Raw genomic sequence first — 6,262 nt, 5'->3', positions numbered from 1 at the left:
ATTAAAAATATTTTATTGCTACTTGAAAACTATCTTTCACTGAAGGTCAAGTTGATTAGGATTGGGAAACCACGACCTAATAGTTCTCGTCCATTGAAACTAGTTTGTACTAACAAAGAGGAAGCAAAATCTTGCTATACCAGTACAATGAACTTAAACGAAACGGTATTCAATTTTTAAAAGGTTTCAATCTTGTCAGGGATAAAACCTAACTTGAACGACAACAATTACGCACATGTTACAATGAAATGAAGTCACGTTCAGCACGAAGTGAATTGAATCTGCGCATAATCTATGAAAATGGACTACCAAAGATTGGGACTATCCTGTCAGAAAACGGGCCTCATCATAGTCAACATCCTATCCAATAACTGGATTCTATCAAAACTGCCGTAGACTTAGGACCAAATTTTCAACTTTCAAATATAATGTATCTTGTTTAAATTATTCCTTTATTATTCTTACTGAAACTTGGCTGACCAAAAATTTTTTTACTTATGAATTTGGCTTACATAATTATAATGTTTATAGATATGATTGCTGTAATTTAACTAGTTTATGTACCAGAGGGGGGGGTGTACTTATTGACGTGAGAAAAGACTTATGTTCTACTTCTATAAGTATTTCTAACTTGAGTGTTGAACAAGTCTTTGGACGTTGCATTATCGATTCCAAATGTTTTTGTAATTGGAGGTGTATATACAGTAACGTAGATACAATTCTTTTCTGGGGGGGAGGGGGGTGTTTAAGAGTAAGTTTTTAAGTGTTCGTAGTATATCTTAAAACGAGATCATATATAATAATATTACATTTAAAATAGTGTTATTATGTCCCGTATTAATGAAAATTATTTTGTTATTCAATTTTTAATATATACCTAATCATAGTAAAATCAAAATATTTTACTATAATATATAAATATTAATAAATAATAATCAAATATCATTAAAAAAAAAAATCTGTGGGGGGGGGTGGAAACCCCTTACACCCTCCCCGTAACTACGCCACTGTGTATATATACGTCCCAATTCTCTTCCTAATATTTATAACATCCATTTCCAGGACATTGAATTTTTGGTTCAAAAATTCCCTTTTTACAAATGAATCATTTGTGGTGATTATAATTCACCTGAAATTTTATGGGATAATGATGATTGTGGTCTTATTTATTCATATTCATTTAGTACACGTGCGGCTTGTATCTCTGGAACGTTTGCATCTAATAGTTTTTTCCAAAACAATAAAAATTTAAATAGTCATGGATCAATTGACCTTGTTTTTTGTAATATTTGTCTCTCAGTTGAAAAATCATTCGATCCTATAGTCTCTTGTGACTCATATTATCCACCATTGAACATAACTCTTCCTTATTCGGATCCTACACCACCTTTTGATAAACGTCAATGTAGCCTTTTTTTAATGCTAAGTTTAATTGGGATACTACTTTATCAACCCTCGATCTTAAGTCAGCATTCAATACATAATTTGATGCTCTGCATTTAAGTATTATAAAGTATGTACCCAAAAGCCACTTTTGGAGCACTACATACACACCATGATTTACTACTAAGTTAAAAGGTATCGATCTACTAAAGAAAAAAGCACATATTGAGTAATAACCAACTAATAACAATAATAATAACTAAAATAATAATTGTTAATAACAACTAATAACCAAACCTATTATAATTTTTCATTACTTCATGCTCGTTTCAAATTTATGTCCAAAAAATGTTGCAATGAATATTACAAACGTGTCGAATCTTCATTGACAAAAAATCCTTGTGACTTTTGGAAATATGTTTAAAAAAATTGTGCTTGTAATGATATGTCTAAAGAAATATCTCGCAATGGTACTGTCTCGTCTAATAAAAAGTAGCAGATATGTTTGCTGATATATTTTCTTCGGTGTACTCAATGAATAATATAATCATTACTAATGATTTCCCTAATATTTCAGAATTTGACTTGCCTCATAATGTTTATTTCTCTTTGGATGATGTTTTCAATGGTTTGTCAGCTCTTAAAGGAAATTGATTAGTAGATTCTGATGGAATTTGTGGTGAATTTTTATATCAAATGTCAATCATAGCATTTCCACTTTACTCCCTGTTTCGGCGTTCACTGGATGAAGGCACTTTTCCATCAATACTTAAGCTGAGTTCAATTACACCCATTCCTAAACCAGGTAATTTATCTAGTGCCTCGAATTATAGACCTATCTCCATACAGTCCATATCTCAAAATTATTAGAATCTCTTATTTTAAAATGTATTCAACCTATGGTTAATGGAATTTTGATGGAAGTGTAATCTTGTATTCACTTCATTAGTTTATGATACCTTAAAAAACCATAGTCAGGTTGATGTAATATATACTGACTTCAAAAATGCCTTTAATTCAGTGAATCATAAATTACTAATCTATGTGCTCAGAGCTTCGGGATTTGGTGAACTCCTTTTATCTTGGGTTTCTTCGTATTTCTCTGAAAGATATTGTACACAATATTTACTACATGTAGTAAAAGTATTTGGTGTAAATTCTTAGGTATTTAAGTATTTTTCTGGTGTTCCGCAAGGTGGTCATCTGTCCCCAATTCTCTTTTCGCTATTTGTAAATAGTGCTATCAGACTTTTGAATTATTGTAAATTACTTTGCTTTGCTGATGACATGAAACTATTTATGGAAATATTTATATGGAAATCAATTCTCTTAATAATTGCCTTAAACTTCAAACAGATTTTAACAATTTTTACAAATGGTCTCAGGAGCTAGGCTTAACTCTTAATCTCAATAAATGTCATATTATGTCATTCACTAGGAAACATTCTATAATTATTTCGTCCTATGAACTAAATTTCGCGTGGTCAAGAGAAAAGGCATTCCATAGTTCTAATTCCTGGTCGGAAACCGAAAACATTATTAGGGACTAAATTGTTTGTCTCCAAGAACCAATCAAGACGGATTTTGATTAAGTATTCGACTATTTTACATAGAGCTGACGATAAAGCAATTGGCCTGTAAGTTGTAGCAGAGGTGTTAGGTTTAAGGATAGGAATGAAGTGATACTGTTTCCAGGAATCAGGTATGATACCGGAAACCTAAATATCATTGAGAATATTTAGAAGGCAGTGACTGCTTTGTTGGACATGTTTTGGAGAACGATGACAAAAATTCCATCAAGGCTAGAGGCTAATGATGAGCTGGAATTGATGGCTGAGGTAAGCTCTTTAAAACTGAAAAGTGATGTGAGCATTTTTTTGCGCAGGGATCAGGGTCGTTTGTAATAGGTAGGAGTTGTGGACAGACTTCCTGTTGCGAAGGAACATAATATGTTATTATATTATTCATATTATGAAGGAGAAACTTTGCTACAAAAAGAAGGAAACCATTCCTCATTAAGCGAAGGGGTGGTTTGTTGACACAGCCTTTGAATTTTTTGGCAGAGATCCATAGGACGTTAATATTTGTAGAGTAATTAAGAGTGGAGCAAAATTTGTCCCACGAATTTTTTTTCGCAGTTTTTAATATGCGTTTTGTTTTGGCGTTAGCGTTTTGGTATGACAAAAAATCACAATCCGGGAGATTCTGAATTTTTTTAAAGGCGGCTGATCGACATTTGATAGTATCAGAACAATTTGGGTTCCACCATATTGGAGAGGTGGAAGTGAATCTGGGGGAATCTTTTGGTTGGTATGGCATAGCTGGAGGCGGTTATCAAGAAGGAAACGAAATTGTTATAATTGTCTATGGGAGAAACGGAGAAAGCACAAAAGTCGATAAGAGAGTTTAAGTGAGAGGAAAAAAGAATCCAGTCAGCTTTGGAATATATTAGTTTAGGACAGTGATGGCGAACCTATGTCACGCGTGTCACTCCGTGACACGCTAATTTAAATATAATTCATAAATTATACTTCACTTTCCAAAAAAATTATTGATAATTTGAAACTATTTTTAACTTATTATTGGAATATATCGTAAGATATTGTAATCTGTACTTCCATTTCCGAAGATCGTAAACGAAACGATTTGATTATCAATAAATTCGTTTATCACGTTTACGTAACAAAAGTAGGTACAACAAAGCAGTCGACAGTCGTCAACAGATTTAAGATGTAAAGTTTAGATATTTTATATACCTAATAATAACAAATTAAATCATGTTTACATGTTTAATTAATTATTTTTTAAGCAAAAAAAAAAAGGTCTGCAAAATTTCTGACACGCGAGGCAAATAAAATCAAACAAACATTTTGATTTGACACGTAGTTATCAAAAAGTTCGCCATCCCTGGTTTAGGAGGTGAGGTAACCTGATGAACTGTTGGTGGAATATTCAGTGAATAGTCTATTCAGAATAAGGAACGTAGTCGGCGGCGACCAGTTTTCGACGGCGGTGGTCATATATTTCTCCCACTGTTCCGTCTACTCAACCGACAGCGGCCGTCGACATACGACCGTTGTCGACGCATGACGTAAACACATTAACAATATTAATTATTTTATTACATAAACAATGTACTTTAAGTTATTTGTTCGCGTCACTGGTCAACAGTAAAATAATGCGGCGCTCTCGCTGGTAACGGTGTCGAAGGCAGGCGTGCGTAGTGAGGCCATGCCCATGCGCAGTAGTCGGCCGCCGACTACGTTTCTTATTCTGAATAGACTATAGAAGAGACGTGTTTGATAATTAATGGAAGTGATCACTGCCGTGAGGATCATCAAGGGGATACAAAGAAAGGGACCAGTAAAGAGCAATGGCAGCAACCGATATGTCCACTGCAGTGTTAGGGAAAGGGGGCCGGTTGACGCGTGTAGGAACTCCGGAGTTGAGACAACTCAGATTAAATTTACTTATAGAAGAATGAATAAAATTACTACAGTGATTTTGATTATTACTGTTGTCCCAGGTAGGATGGTGACCGTTAATGCCCCCCTCTAAAATGTAATTAGGATCAGTAATCTGAAATATACGATCGAATAGTGCAGTTGTGGGATTGGAAGGAGGGATATATAATGACTATAATTTGAGGGGATGAACTAATGAAGGCCTCGATGCCAACTAAGTCAATAGATTGAAGCAGTTGATTGTTTTTAAATAGGACGTCAATGGGAATCTCTTTGATGTGGATAGATTGATGAACAGCGATCGCGATACCACCATAGCCATCGACTTGATCCAAACGAATAAGATAATATAATTCAAATGTACATTTATAATATTTATTATTATGTACTATTCTATAATTTAGTTTTTTTATATATACCTACATAATATGTATTGAAATATTACTAATTATTTAATACTTAATACTTACTTGTATTCTAAAGACTATTTTCCCCAGATATTTCAATAATAAAATGTTCAAGATAAAACATATTTAGGTTTTTCTGTACTTCACCACCAACAATAAAACGGAAATGATAAAGAACACCCGATATGACGGAAAACCGCTTGGTATGAATAGTTCAATTGAAAACAATGTGTTTAATTTTAGCGGTTAATGGTTCATTAACGTTCGCATAAAATTAAACATGCGTGATCGAACGCGGTTTTTTTTAGTGTAAATACATCGATTAAATTGTGGCTGTAAAAATTCAAGTGAAAAACTGCGTCCTTGCGCGGATAAACCACCTAGTGTGTAATGCACTTTACCCTTTCGTCATATTTGTTACTAAATAACTATTGTTCCTATTATTAATATTACGATAATCATTATTATTATTAAGTTTTTTATTTAATTTGTTCATTAATTCATTTAAGTTGTTATCGTTAATATATAATTACTAATATTGAAAGTATTGTTATTTTATTTAATTTAATTATGTTAATTCACAAAACCATTTTTAACATTCCCACACTTCAACTCCGTAGAGGTGGTTCAGACTAGGTGCCAAAGGCATGTTATATATTTTTTTTCTTTGAGCACTTAGACGTATTGCTGTTCATCATTGGTCTCCCACTAAATCTGGAGGTCTAAATTTGAGACCTCGTCCGTTCCTTTGGTTTACCACTATGATATCAGCTCTTCAGTTTTGAGTTGCTCCTTCTGTGAGTCCTATACAGTGCACTGTTCTTCGCTCTAAATAGATTGGCTAAAGTATTTTGTGTATTTTGTGATGGACATCATTGCGAAAAAGTTTTGAGGGAGGATCCTCAGATATGGGACAAGGTTTCACTCCTGTTTTTCTCATTACAGACTAGATGCCTGCAATGGGAATTGCCGACACTTGTACCTTCTGTACCACGGTTAAGACATAAA

This window comes from Sipha flava, unplaced genomic scaffold (genome assembly GCF_003268045.1).
Source record: "Sipha flava isolate LNK unplaced genomic scaffold, YSA_version1 269_pilon_pilon, whole genome shotgun sequence".
Classification (NCBI taxonomy): Eukaryota; Metazoa; Arthropoda; class Insecta; order Hemiptera; family Aphididae; genus Sipha; species Sipha flava.
The sequence above is the reverse complement of the archived record's forward strand: the minus strand, read 5'-3'. Positions refer to the sequence as shown.